The 13770-nt window shown below is 44.0% G+C and overlaps 1 long non-coding RNA gene across 3 annotated transcripts in view; it reads left to right on the forward strand.

Moving 5' to 3' along the window:
• LOC140421159 (uncharacterized) overlaps positions 1 to 13770 on the forward strand; it is a 1249163-nt gene that overhangs the window by 1090060 nt on the left and 145333 nt on the right. For 2 of the 3 annotated variants that reach the window (XR_011946678.1, XR_011946679.1), the window contains one exon: positions 2711 to 2820. This is a non-coding gene — a long non-coding RNA (uncharacterized lncRNA). The remainder of the gene's footprint in view (positions 1 to 2710; positions 2821 to 13770) is intronic. The other variant, XR_011946680.1, reaches the window with a different exon arrangement.

Raw genomic sequence — 13770 nt, forward strand, 5'->3', positions numbered from 1 at the left:
AAAAGACCACAGAGAGTGGGCGACAGAAAAAAAACAGAGAGTGGGAAACTAAAGATGGCAGAGTGAGTGAGGCGGAAGAACCCAGAAAGAGGGAAACAAAATTCAACCAAACCACAAGAGGGTTGTTGACCATGTCAGTGTACTGAAATGCATGCACTGATAGTAAATGAAGCAGTTTGACAGAAAAATGATCAGATTTCAACTAGAAGAATGAAGTGCAGGATTCAAGCTGAGTACAGACCTATGAAAATGAATGATAAACTGAAGCCAGTCAGGGTACAAACCTTCAACGCTCTCAACAGGAGTCAGCCCATGTGGAAATTTTGTGACGCATAGTGTGCATTCGTGTGCAGTGGAAGTGAATGACCAAATATACTAGCGCAACTGCAGGCATATCCAACCAACTAGCAAAGCTGTTCTGTCACAGAAATAGGCAGGTCACGAAGAAGGGATCTCACCAGCTGTGCTGAGTACAGAACTACTATCAATCACTGAGGTCCATGGGTCCCCAACAATGGCAATGAGACAACTACAATTACAGATGCCATGGGAAGGACACTTTCCGGACAAGGAAAATCATCTGGATGAACTGCCGATGGCAATGTGTATGCGTACCAGTGAGATACCTGCACGATTTAAAGACGAGGGGTGAAATCATCCGGCTGTTCACGCTAGTGGAATCTTGCAGCCCTGCCGACAGCACCTCTAGCAGCGTGGGGTGGATTCAATGGGAAATCTCATTGACCAGAAGATCCCACTGCCGGCCAATGGCAGGCCATCTCCCACCACCAAGAAATATGCTGGGGGGGGGGGGGGGGGGGGGCAAAGAATCTTGCCCAATGTCTGCAAAGTATTTGCAGAATCTGATTAATACAACAAACTATTGATACTGCACAGGAATAGTGGGTATATGGTGGGTAACCTGGGTAACCTACAGTCACACAGGATATGCATTGAAATATGTCTTTTGTTCGCTAGGAAAAGAGGGCTGTTTGTATCTTTTGTTCTGTATATAACATGTTTTTCTGTAAATGGTGACTTCTGCCATGAGATAGTCTCGGTAAGCAGACATCTTAAGATTAGATTAATAAAGCTTCTCACTCAGGCAGACACTGCAGAAGACTATTGAACTTATCGGCACTGGTGTAAACGTTGTATAAATCAACTTGTTTAGTATTCTTTGTCAATTCTCTACATTTGAAGATATTCACTCTTGCTCAGATACACTTCCACAGGCATTACCAACCTCTTAGAATTTAACCCATGTCGATATTCTTGGTGTGAACCTGGATAGGGAAGGTTGACATGTTACTTGATCTAATTCTGATTTTATTTTCCTCAGCAGGACCACCGACACCAATGCTAGCATCTTGCCTCCATTCAGCAGAGTTCAGCTCTCTCAGCACAGAGATGATGGGCGTGATTTAAGGGAAATGAAACAGAGTCCTGTGTTGGATGTGTTTAGCCGGGTGTTTCAGTTCTGGGTCTTGGCTGAGGCCCACTTAGTCCCATTTCCTGCACTAACAAGCTCTGCTTCCAAGTGCTGGAAGAGATCAAGACACCATTTTTAAATGTTACGACGATCTCTGAACCCCCAGGAGATCATGGCCCATATCAAACCTTGGATCTTCTTCACCTGAGCAGATCAATATCACGCTGAATGCAGGAACTCACTGATCTATCAGAGAAGTTGCAACATCCTTTGTATACAATGGGCAGAATCTTATTGTGGCTTCGGGATCTTGCTTTTCAGCTGGAGAGCCAGCGAGAGACCCACGCTGCCTCATTTCACGAAAGCTGCTGCCAAACCACATGTTAATCAGGCAGCACAAGGCCAGTGGCAGGCCTAGTCCTGCACTCTTGACATTGAGGCCTTCAGCCCTTGTGCTCAGTAGCGCCATGAGGAGGCTGTGGCTGCTGCCTGAAAGACACCTCTTGGTGACCCAGAAGCATGGAGGGCTGAGGCTACAGGAAATATTGTGGGAGTGGAGGGTGGTTTCACAGGGTGGGCATCGTGGGGAGAGGAGACAGGTGGGTCGGAAGCAAGCTTAGGGCAGGGGTTGACAACCCCTTCCCAATGTCTACTCCTTCGATCAGGCACTGATTCCCATAATGAAGTCCTCTTCCCCCTCCAAACTCACCACCAGCGAGAACAGAAGATTCTGCCCAATGAGTGTGTTCCAGTTTTGTCTTAAAGTTAAAGTGAACTTAGTTCTTAGTTGTAGAACATGATTCAATAGTATCCTTTTCTTTACCTTCGTGGAGAACAGGGTACCTGTGAAATCTTGCCATAGTTGCTGTAGCTGACAGGAGATGCTGAAATTAAGCATTTGAGTATCTAGGTGTGACATTGTTTGAGCTGTGCTGTGCAAGAGTGCTTAGTCTGTGGTACTGATGCCATAGAAAGCTCAGGGGCAGTTACTCGGTGTGAGTTGCTATGGTTACAACACTGCATGCACTGTAGGTGAGTGCAAGCACACAGCTATTTGATTTTTCTCCCCCCAGTTGCTTGCGGGAGGCTCGTTACAGTCAGGTTTCTATCTCAAATATAGTGAATAAATTCTGCAACCTCCTTCCATGAGATAACTTTTTATGCATCATGTTTTGCAGGGTATCACATTACCAGCTTTTCAAATCATTAAAGGCTGCAACCGAAACAAAATGCCATTTACTAATCAAATGCTAATAGATGCTTGTCTTTTATTAACAGGGTTTTGCACTTCATGAATTAGCTGCTTTGACTTGCTGTTTCCCAATGTGTATCCTCTTCTATCTGAGCCTGTGCTCCAACTTGGAAAAGAAGGAATCGGATCCGGGTAGGTAAGGAAACACTTACTGGACCACAGTGCTGGTTAATATTTTATTACAAACTTTGTTCTTTACATCAAGAACTAATGATTAATAATAACGAGTGCTGTCTAAAGTATGATCTTGTATTATATCATCTTTGCAAATTAATCCATCACATACATTTAACCAATTATCCTGTATTTAATTTTCATAAACTGTTATTTTACTTGTAGTTTGCAGTTCTATAGCTGGACCCTTGTTGCTATTCTGTGAGATGATAAAGTTCAGTTTTATTTTTGTTTTATCTACCATTAATTCAGTACTAAAGCTAAAAAGAGTGTAAAACCTATTTTTGTTGTACTTCTAGTGAAGATATAAGCTCTTTAATTTTCTCCCACCCTGTCCGCGATGCATTCTCCCCTGACTACTTACCAACTGTAATGAATATGCCAAGCATATCTTCTGATTGCCTAGCATCCACTGATGTTACTCTGAGTCAGTCAATGAAAGTAATCCAGCAGTGTTTTATGAAAGAATTACCCCACTGCCCACATCGTGCTTCCCAACTGTGGCGTGGCTTAACTCTGGAAAATGAACAGCGTGTAGTCATCAAAACTGCATCTTCTGCTGGTTTGACACCGTGCTCTGCTGATCAAATATGTTGGGACGCTCTTTCACATCCATAAAGCTGCGGTGTATTCTATCTGTAGAATATCTTCAAAGTGCAAAGTGATCATATGGAATGGTGCTTTTGTTCTGATACCTTCCGTTCTTCTAAGATTTTGAAGCTGTATCACAGGATGTGTACATGTGATCGATCCATGAAAGTAGATGTTGTGTAATGACGCTGTACTGAACAATTCTCCTTGAAGAAACAAGAGTTGTACTGTAGCCCCGAAACTTGAACTTCAAGTTAGAGGCTGCCAGTCGCATTGCTTTTCTGAATCATTCGTGACCAGTCTAATCTGACTCTGGAGTTGTATTTTGACTTGTAAAATTGTTAGCCAAAGAGTGCCTTTACTCGAATATAATACTTAATACCTTGGGTTGGAATTTGACTATAGAACCAGGAACTCGCAGAGGCTAGCAGTGAGACTTTGCGGCCAGGCTTCCAGTGGGTGGAGGAAAATGCACCTCGGAGAATCCTAACTAGCCTTGGTCTGGCACACTATCTGCTCAAAGTTAACCTGAATTGGGAAAAGGTCTCTTGGAGAGAAGCTCATTCTTGATGATTAAGGTGGGGCGGTTGTGGGGGGATGGGGGGATGTGGCTGAACTGTCAGTTGAAATTGGGAAGTGTGTGTGTGTGTGATACCAGCTCTGCTCCGGGATCTTGAATTCCATATTAATATTTTGAAAGAAAAGAAAAAGGAAGACTTGCATTTATGTAGCCCATTTTATAACTTCTGGAGTTCCTAAAAGATTTTTTTAACAACCAACCGAGTACTTTTGAAATGTAGTTTCTGTTCTGGTTTAGGGATTACGGCAGCAAAAAGGTGGGGTGGATGTGGGATGAATGAAATGTTGACCAGATGATTTGTTTGGCACTGTTAGTTGATTAATAAATATTGGCCAAGAACTAGGCAGAATGTTTCTGCTCTTCCTCTTCTTTTATGTCCACTTGAGAGGGAAGACAGGGCATTGGTTTAATGTGCGATCCGGACCTTCAACAGTTTTACATTATCTCAGCCTAGATCCTGAACTCAAATCTCCTGAATGGAATTTGAATGCGCAGCCTTTGAATGAAAGGGCGGTACCATGAATCCAATCTTTGTTGAAATAATCCAGTTTATGCCCAAACCTGTGTATGGAAAGAACGCAAATTGTAAACTGAAGCGACTGTTGGGTATTGCACACTATTCTGTCTCTCACCCTCAGTAATATTCTCTGTGAAATATCTATCCAGTGCCTTCTTCACCTTGCAATGCTAACCTCTTGGCCAGGCTGTTGTTGCAAATGAGAGTTGACTAACTAAAATAGGAGAAAAATATAAAGGATGCTGGAAATCTGAAATAAAAACAGAAAATGCTGGGCAAACTAAGCAGGGGGGAGTTCATCTCTGAAGAAAAGTCAGAGACTCAAAATGTTAACTGTTTCTCTCTCCCCAAATGCTGCCAGAGTTGCTGAGTTTTTCCAACATTTTCTGTTTTTATTCTCAGTTGACTCACCTGATTAAATTAAGGTTGAATAAATAAATAAAACAGCGAGCCTAGATATGCCCATGCTAGAGAAATCACACATTCAGCGGGCTGAATGGACCCCAATGTGCTGTAATAACTCAAAAACTCTATCAGTTGAATTTAATGGTCGTGGAGGGGTGCCTTGTCCAAAGGCTTGAAAACAGATGCCAACCCCACTGCAGCCATTTTCTGGACGCCCGATGAGATTAAATCCCACTTACTTGCCTGCCGTCAGACACCTGTAAGAAGACTTCCCCTCACAGATTCTAGTGCAGGACGGATATCCTGCCTCTGAGTACTTCTGGTCAATCAGGGACCAGCAGTTGGGCAGCATGGTGGCGCAGTGGTTAGCACTGCTGCCTCACACCACCGAGGTCCCAGGTTCGCTCTGCGTCACTGTACGTGTGGAGTTTGAACATTCTCCCCATGTTTGCGTGGGTTTCACCCTCAGAACCCAAAGATGTGCAGTGTAGGTGGATTGGCCACGCTAAATTAGCCCTTAATTGGAAAATGAATTGGGTACTCTAATTTTAGTTCTCCAGTACCAGCAGTGCCACTGGGAGCTGTGGTCGCTGCTTTCTACACCAGGGATGGAACCCAAAGAAAAAGGTGAATGGGACAGGTTCGCTGGGTCAAACAGTGAGGACCCAGAAAGGGGGTAGTGGGTTGAATTAAAGGAGAGAGTGAAGTGAATTATAATCTTAGCCCTTTTTGGGACAATTCCAAATCAAATGAACTCCTTGGATGATCACTCTCATTGAAAGTTGAGAAAAATAGGACCACCCCAGACACTTTGGTATGAAGAGCTTATCAGACTCTCCCTAAAGGAAAGGAACCACCAGAAAATATTACCATCCTCGAGATAATCTTTTTAACAAGTTTTAGCCAGATTATAACAATCTGGATATTATGGGGTCTTGGCATCTCTCCTCAACAATGTACCTCTCCACTGAAGAGCGTAGGGAGATGGTTTTTCGAGTTTAAGTGCAGAAAACTACATGAGAAAATGGGCTGAATTAAACAGGGAAGGTGACCGGTTTGTGTCACAGCCGTATAACATTGTGGGCCAAATGGGACTAATGCACTTCACTGGGAAGGAAGCTCTGCACTCTAGAGCTGCTGGCCAATCCAACCCCTGATCAAACCCCAGCCTACGCCTTCCTTCCTACCCTGTCGAGATTATATTTAAAAGATTGGCCTGCCCACTCCCATCCAGATGCCCAACCGAATGTATTATGGAATGGGCAGTGTAACATCAAGGTCAGTTGGCATGATAAGAAGCCTAATTGATCCTTGAACATAGATCTATCTGAATATGGCGGGTGGGCAGCTGACTTCTGCCCACTCCCTGTACAATGGGGTGACCTCAGGGATGGGTGGGACTCAGGTGGGCAACCTATTTTACATGCTCCCCCCCACCATAAACATTCCATTGGGAGCCTGTAAAATGCATCCCTATATATTTTCTAAAGTTTATTAAAGTTTATTTAAGAATCAAACATGCAGAACTCACGGGCGGGATTCTCCCATACCCGGCGGGACGGGGGGTCCCGTTGGGACCGAGTGGTGTGAACCACTCCGGCGTCAGGCCACCACAAAGGTGTGGAATCCTCCGCACCTTAAGGGGCTAGGCCCGCCCCGGAGTGGTTGGCGCCCCGTGGAAGGCCGGCCGGCGCGGGTCCGCGCATGCGCGGGAGCATCAACGGCTGCTGACGTCATCCCCGCGCATGCGCAGGGGGGGTTCACTTTCGCGCTGGCCATCGTGGAGGTTTACACTGCCGGCGCGTAGGAATAGAGTGCCCCCACGGCACAGTCCCGCCCGCGGATCGGTGGGCCCTAATCGCGGGCCAGGCAACCGTGGGGGCACCCCCCGGGGCCAGATCGCCCCGCCGAGGACCCCGGAGCCCACCCGTGCCGCCAGGTCCCGCCGGTAAGGGACCTACTCCAATTTACGCCGGCGGGCCCTGCATAGAACGGGCGGAACTTCAGCCCATTGTGGGCCGGAGAATCACCGGGGGGGCCGCTCCAGCGGCCACCAACCGGTGCGGCACGATTCCCGCCCCCGCCAATTCTCCGGTGCTGGAGAATTCGGCGGCCAGCGGGGGCGGGATTTACGCTGCCCCCCGGCGATTCTCCGACCCGGCGGGGGGTCGGAGATTCCCGCCCGCCACTTCTTTTGATAATTTAAATGCAACATTGACAGTTTTAGGAAAAGCAAGTGGAGTCTTGTTTCTAATAGAGAATCCATGTCATGTTAATGTTACAGAGAGATACTTAAGATAGGCACCAGTATTTAAAGTAGTATTTACCTTAAATTCCTCAGAAGAAAGCTGCAGCATCTATCAGAATACTTCTATTCAAATGAAGAGGAGAGCCATCATGATTATAGTACAGCAACTGTGCCTTTACCTTAAGAGATGCTGGACTTAATCCACCAAATCTAAAAATCTAACATTCATACCCTAAAAGAATTAAACCAGGAGGAAGCATGTAGAGCACTTGAGCTGGGCAACATCCTTTTTGTATTGTTCTTTCAATCAAACAGGATACTGAGAGGAGCACATAGTGATTATTTACTTACAATACCTAATTTCTAAGATTCAATTAACAAGTTGTTTAGGGCATCCTTAGCTTTATCCATTGTTAGAATGTAGAATTTTACAATTTACTAATGCCTTGCCAAGGTTATGAAAAAGCAAGTTCTTGTTTTTTTTAGAACTGCCTTATATTAGAGGGTATGCCATATTCTATGCTACAAGATGTTGTTGTCCTTGATCATGTGAATTTATTTCCCTTCAGTCCGGATGAAATGATCAATCGAACACCAAGTTTCTTAATCGTACGATTATTCTCGGCCGGAGCTACACCACTGTATCTCGGAGAGGTACAACAGCAAGCCAAAATTAATACATCCAACAGCAGTTTATATACATTTTATGACACTGTTTCTTTTCTGAGAACAGCCCCCTGGCATTCTGTCTGTGCTTTCAGCTTAGTTATAGTTATCTTTAAAGTTAGGAACCATTTCCAAGGTCGTTACTGCAATTTGCCTGGTACAAAAGCAGAAGCGATTACAAAGCTTGCTACAAAGCCTGCCTTGACGTTCCAGCTTACACAAAGCTCTATTTGACATTTTATTTTCCCACAGATCTCTATTCTATCTTGAGCCAAATTCTCAATCACATAATTATGCCGAGGCATGTTTATAAACTTTCTAACTCTTGTCCCTTTGTCCAGTTGATGAACTCTGCTTTTAATTTGTAATCCCCACTTCAGAGAAGGAAGTTGTGGCGCAATGGGTAGCATCCTTGCCTCTGAGCCAGAAGGTTCAGTTTTGAACCCCACCCCAGTACTTGATGGCCAAGGAAGGTGTGTTCATAATGCGGACAAGTGGTTGAGTATCAACCTGCAAAATCCTTCCAACACACCAATGGCGGGTTGTAAAAGCAGGAGAGACTCCTGGTCAGCCATGCTTGATGCAGAGTGTTGCTCCTCAAGCTTTCAGGCTCTGGAGGCAGGCTAGCGACCTGTTCCAGGAAAAACTGCACCATGGGAACAGGTGAAAGTCTGCCTTGCCTACCACTATGTGTGGGAAGAGAAACAACAGCATCCAATGCCGATTCAATGGGCCAAATGGCCTTCAGCGCCGTAACAATTCTGCAATTCTGTGATAGGAGAAACACTCTTTAATCTTATAACTTTATATTTATAGCTACTTTCTTTCACAAGAAGGGATTCTTTCTCCAAGGCTCTCTGTTCTTGCTGGTGAGTGCTTCCTTCTACCAGGCCTCTTGCCTACCTACCAGGGTTTCTCTGGGATAACATGGGCTGTGAGCTGGGATCACATCATCGTGACATAGGTTAGTTTTACACCACTGATGTTTGTATTGTTGCACTAGTAACTCTGCCAATAGCTCTCACCCATTGCTGGTTAAATACTAGTGATGAACGGATGAAGTCCTTAAGTCACCCTTAAGTGGCCACTTAAGGGCCTGAATTGGAGTCCGTGGAGGGTGGGGGTGGGAGTCCATTCTCAAGCTTTTCCACCCTGAACAAAATCAGAAGGAGTTGGGAAGGTGACAGGGATTCTACCCCACACCTTCCAACCCAATCACATGCAACCCCATACCAAAGAAACCTGGGATAGAGAGTCGATCAGAATTAAATTATGCCCATGACCCTATGACACTGCCATGCACAACTGTGCTTGTATATTATAATGCTGGATATAAAGGCATAATTCCATTATTGCTAGCACTTACAGTTATTTGAATGCCCTTTTGCCGGCACTGCAAATATCCTTTAAAGGGATTCCCAAGAATTGACAATTTTCCACAAATAACTTTTTCTCCTTCCTGTCAATAGATATTGAAAATAGATTATAGATAGAAATACCATCTTTACAAATCCAAAGACAAGAGTCAAATCTGTTGTAAAAATATGGATATGACAGGACATTATCACAGAAATGATTACATCTGAATTTCAGGAGGATCTGTGATGTTGGTTCAGAGACTGTAAATGGGTTTTTCTCAAAATCCTGACTTAAGAAAAGGCAGCTTCAAAAATGTTATTCAATGCAATGTGAGGTGGTTAAATTTGAGATATTGGAAATTGCAATTTATTGTTCTTGAGAGAACTGGCACTTGTAGGTAAAAGGGGATCCACTTCTCAAATCCAATTTCAAATACAGTAGATTGCTTTCAACAAAAAGAAGTACTGTTCAGATGATTTCAATAGCCAGTATCAGTTAGGAATAGATGCTCATGAGAATTAACCAGAACATACTGAACTGCAGCTTGGGACATATTGTAACTTTTTTTCCCGCAGTTAGGTGCAACAAAAATTCTGGATAGTAAAATAGAGTTCCCATTTAAACTACAAAAATGAATCTCAGTGCCTCTGCTGAAACTAAACAATTATTTGCTTGTGGCGGTGTGTGGAATGATGGTAGCAAATCTCAATACAAAAGTTGTTTGTTTGAGCCTCATAGCAAAGACACTGAGCTTATAATCCAAACTTAACACTCCAGTGCAGTGCTGAGGGAGTGCTGTATTTCTGACACTGCTGCCCTTTGAGATATTAAAGCAAGCTTACATCTGTCCATTCCAGCAGATCACATGGATATCTGGCATTACAATTTGAAGGAGAGCTCATTTTTCTTCACCTGGCTTATATTTCTCCCTCATTCAGCACTACCAAAAACAAATGGAATGGCAATTCAACTCATTACCTTTTGTGATGCCTTGTTGCAGGCAATTTAGATGTTTTGTTTCTAGACAATGAGTAATTTTATTTCACAAGGATGCAGTGTCTGAAGAACTTTGGGATATTCTAACAGCAGATAACTGACTTACAGTTATTATCTTGGCGATCACGTGTTGGGTAAGCCTGATGATTGGAAAATTTGAGATGGGATTTGATCGAGGTGAAAGAGTTTGACAGAGGAGATAGACAGAATTGACATTTGCTTGTGGGAGGATAGCTATGAAGCTGTCATCCGTTTGCACTTGTGTCAGAATCTAGAACAAGGGAATGTACTCTAAAAATTTGACCAACGCAATTCAATCACAAAATCAGCAAGCATTTTTTCACAAAGAATGGCAGAAATCTAGAACTGTGTTCCCTCAAAGGCCATAGATGTTCCAACAACTGGAGATTTTGAAACTAGATCAATGCATTTTTGTTCATTGTAGGTATCTAGGAATTAAGGAACAAAAGTCAGCAAATGGAGTTGAGGTAAAGATCAACTGTAATTAATTGAATAACAGAGCAGGCTTGAAGGATTGAATGGCCTACTCATCATCCTAATGTTCTTATGATGACTCAGGAACTATGAGGCCATTTTATTTTATCATCAAAAATGGAATTATTCAGGAAATAGATCATTTCTTAATACTTATGTGGACTATACAGCTCGGTATACTGAATGCCCTCTCAAATATAGGTGTGTGCTTGATGACAGTGAAATGTTACCAGTAGCCACTGACCTTTGTCCCAGTTGAGGCAGTTATACATGCTGAACCAAACCAGTGCATTACCATGGCAATGGCTGTTGGCACGTGTGTAATGCATTTTCTTTACTTCTCCAGAGGGCAAAAGGGTCGACCACTAAGTTTACGAAGGGGTTTGATAGAGTAAACAGTGAAGACATGGCTCTGCTTGTGAAGTAATCCAAAATTAATGCTCATTAACAAAAGGTAGTCACTTATAAATCAAATAAGAAATTCAAGAGAATCCTATTTATCCGGGAAGTTGTTAGAATGAGGAACTTGGAGTCAATGAGATGAATAGCATTGTATTTCAGGGCAAGTTAGGAAAGTCCAAAATCAAGAAACAAATAGAAGGAATATTGACAGGGTGAGATGAAGTAATGGGCATACATACGAGCAGATATAGGCCATTTGGCCACAGGAGCCTTTCAAGGTTGTGGCTGAACAACAATTTTCATGTGGAGCATAAACGCCAGTATGGACTAGTTGGGCCGAATGATCTGTTTCAATGCTGCAAATTCTTTGTATTCCTTCCCAATAAGCACAATGTTAATTTCCTCCACCAATCTCACAGCCCACCTTCCCTTTCCCTCTCCTTGAAAAACGCTGTGCATCTCAATGTTTCCATTTGTTTCAGATCTATCTTGTTTTCTGCCCACCACTCTCCCTTCATGGTGGCAGCCCTTCTTGTGGAATCCCACCACTCTTGAAGCAGAGCTCAGCACAGCTTCCTACTGCTTCATTCTGAAGCCCAAGCTGCTGATGGCAGCGTGTGCACACTCTCACACAATTCTAGGTGAGGCATTGAACATTATCAAAGTTGTACATTTTCTTCTTGAATCTTGATGGCTGTTCTGTCATGGATGCAGCTCCATATGTAGGCTTAGATTTTCCAGCAGGAAAAATAGTGTTGGGGGGGGGGGAGCAAAATAGATAATGAAACAAGGATAAAAAATACTGATCTTTCCCTCGAACTCTCAGTAAAATGAAAAGGAGGAAAAAGTTTTTCAAAGCCTCTGTTTTTATCAGCAAACTTTATGAATGTAATCATGATGGATGGCAATTATTAGATTAATAGCATCATTTATGAAGTGTTTTATTTTCCTTGAGGTCACGGTAGCTAGTTATTTTATGGGTGGTAATTTAAGAGTTCTTGGGTCAGAACAATAATTATGTGTGTGAAATAATATCACAAACTGATCACTAATGTTTAATGAACCACAATTATGATCGGTTGATAATAAAGCATGAGCTACACAAGGTCAGTTTCACTCTGAGAAATGCAATGTCTGGAGAATCAATTTTCAAGGTGATTTTTTTCCCCATGATCTGTATTTTGCAGAGTGCAGCATTATTTCTGTGTGATGAAATACAAAGGCAATAACTTAGGTATTTTATTCACTTTTGATTTGTATCCAGAATGGCTGAGCAGTACTTCGAGGTGCGGTAAACTGATGGTAATGTACATTTCATTTAAGAGGGCTTGGGTTAAGGAGGGATGCAACCATGCTAGCCTCTTCAGTAATGGCAGAAAGGGTTTTGAATCAGCGGCTTCAACGTGCCTGACTTGGTGTCTGGACAAGGCTGCTGAATCTTGCGAGAAGTCTCTTGCGAGATTTGAGACGCTTGAAATGCCTTGCGAGATTTAATGGAATCTGATGAGACGTCGCGATCTTGATCTCCATATTTAAATGAGCATTCTGCTCATTTAAATATGCATTCACGGATTCTCCCGGGACTTAAGGGCTGCACCTGGGAGACCTTGCCAGGGCGCCGTTTAGTATTGGTTTCCACAAACGTGGCCAGTTGTAATGGATCCTTCGGGTGTTGGCGACAGGGTAGGGTCCCTCTGGCACCTGGCCACCTTGTCACTGCCAGGCTGGAACGGGCACTGCCGTGAAACACCCCGCTAAACATGCTCTAAACTGGACAGAATTTTTTTTAACGTTGAAGTGTGCTCATTGTGTTCGCAAAGAACAGACACCGACATGTCACCTTGGAAAGAAATCAAATGCAGATCAATATTTTGCTGTCATATATTAACACTATTTCAGACAACCAATAACTGCTCACAATGGGCAACATTTTCTGTTTGGGATACTATAGGGTGGGACTCTCCAATTGCCGCCGCCAAAATCGGGGGCGGCGTTGTTTTTCCGATGCTCCTACCCGTCAAAAACAGTGTACTTGAGGAATACGCCGCACGCTGTTGGGACGGCCTCAGGCCCTCCCCTGATGCTCCACCCCTGATGGGCCAACTTCCCGATTGTAACAGGTGAAGAAGCAAGTCACTATCCTTCACCATGCAAATTTATGCGTGGCAAGGATTTGGAGGGATTCCTGAGGGAATCCTACTATCAGGCCACCATTTTGAGTGGGCGGCCCAACAGCGAGGTCCAGCGGCTGGCCATCCCTCCCCTCCCCACACTGCAAATCAGCCCCCTACCCTTGCATTGCAAATCAACCCCAACCCCCTGATCTTCTGGGTTCCCCCTTCCCCCGTGTACAGGGGTGACCCAACCTGCAACCCCCCCCCCCCCCTCCCTGAAACCCCTTAATAGGGAAACCCCTTCACAGACAGCCCCTCAATAAAGGGACCCCTCCAGAGACCCCCAAAATAAAGAGACCTCCCAGAGACCTCCTAAATAGGGAGAACCCCCCCCCCCAGGACCACCCACAGAAGAGCTCCTTGTCAGGAAAACCTCCAGAAAAGAGAAACCTGGAAACTAGAGAGAAGTCCAGGCAGAGGCAGCAAAAACAATCACTGTTCTAACACTCACCTGGGCAATATACTTGCTGGTTCAGACT

Source organism: Scyliorhinus torazame, chromosome 5 (assembly GCF_047496885.1).
Source record: "Scyliorhinus torazame isolate Kashiwa2021f chromosome 5, sScyTor2.1, whole genome shotgun sequence".
NCBI lineage: Eukaryota > Metazoa > Chordata > Chondrichthyes > Carcharhiniformes > Scyliorhinidae > Scyliorhinus > Scyliorhinus torazame.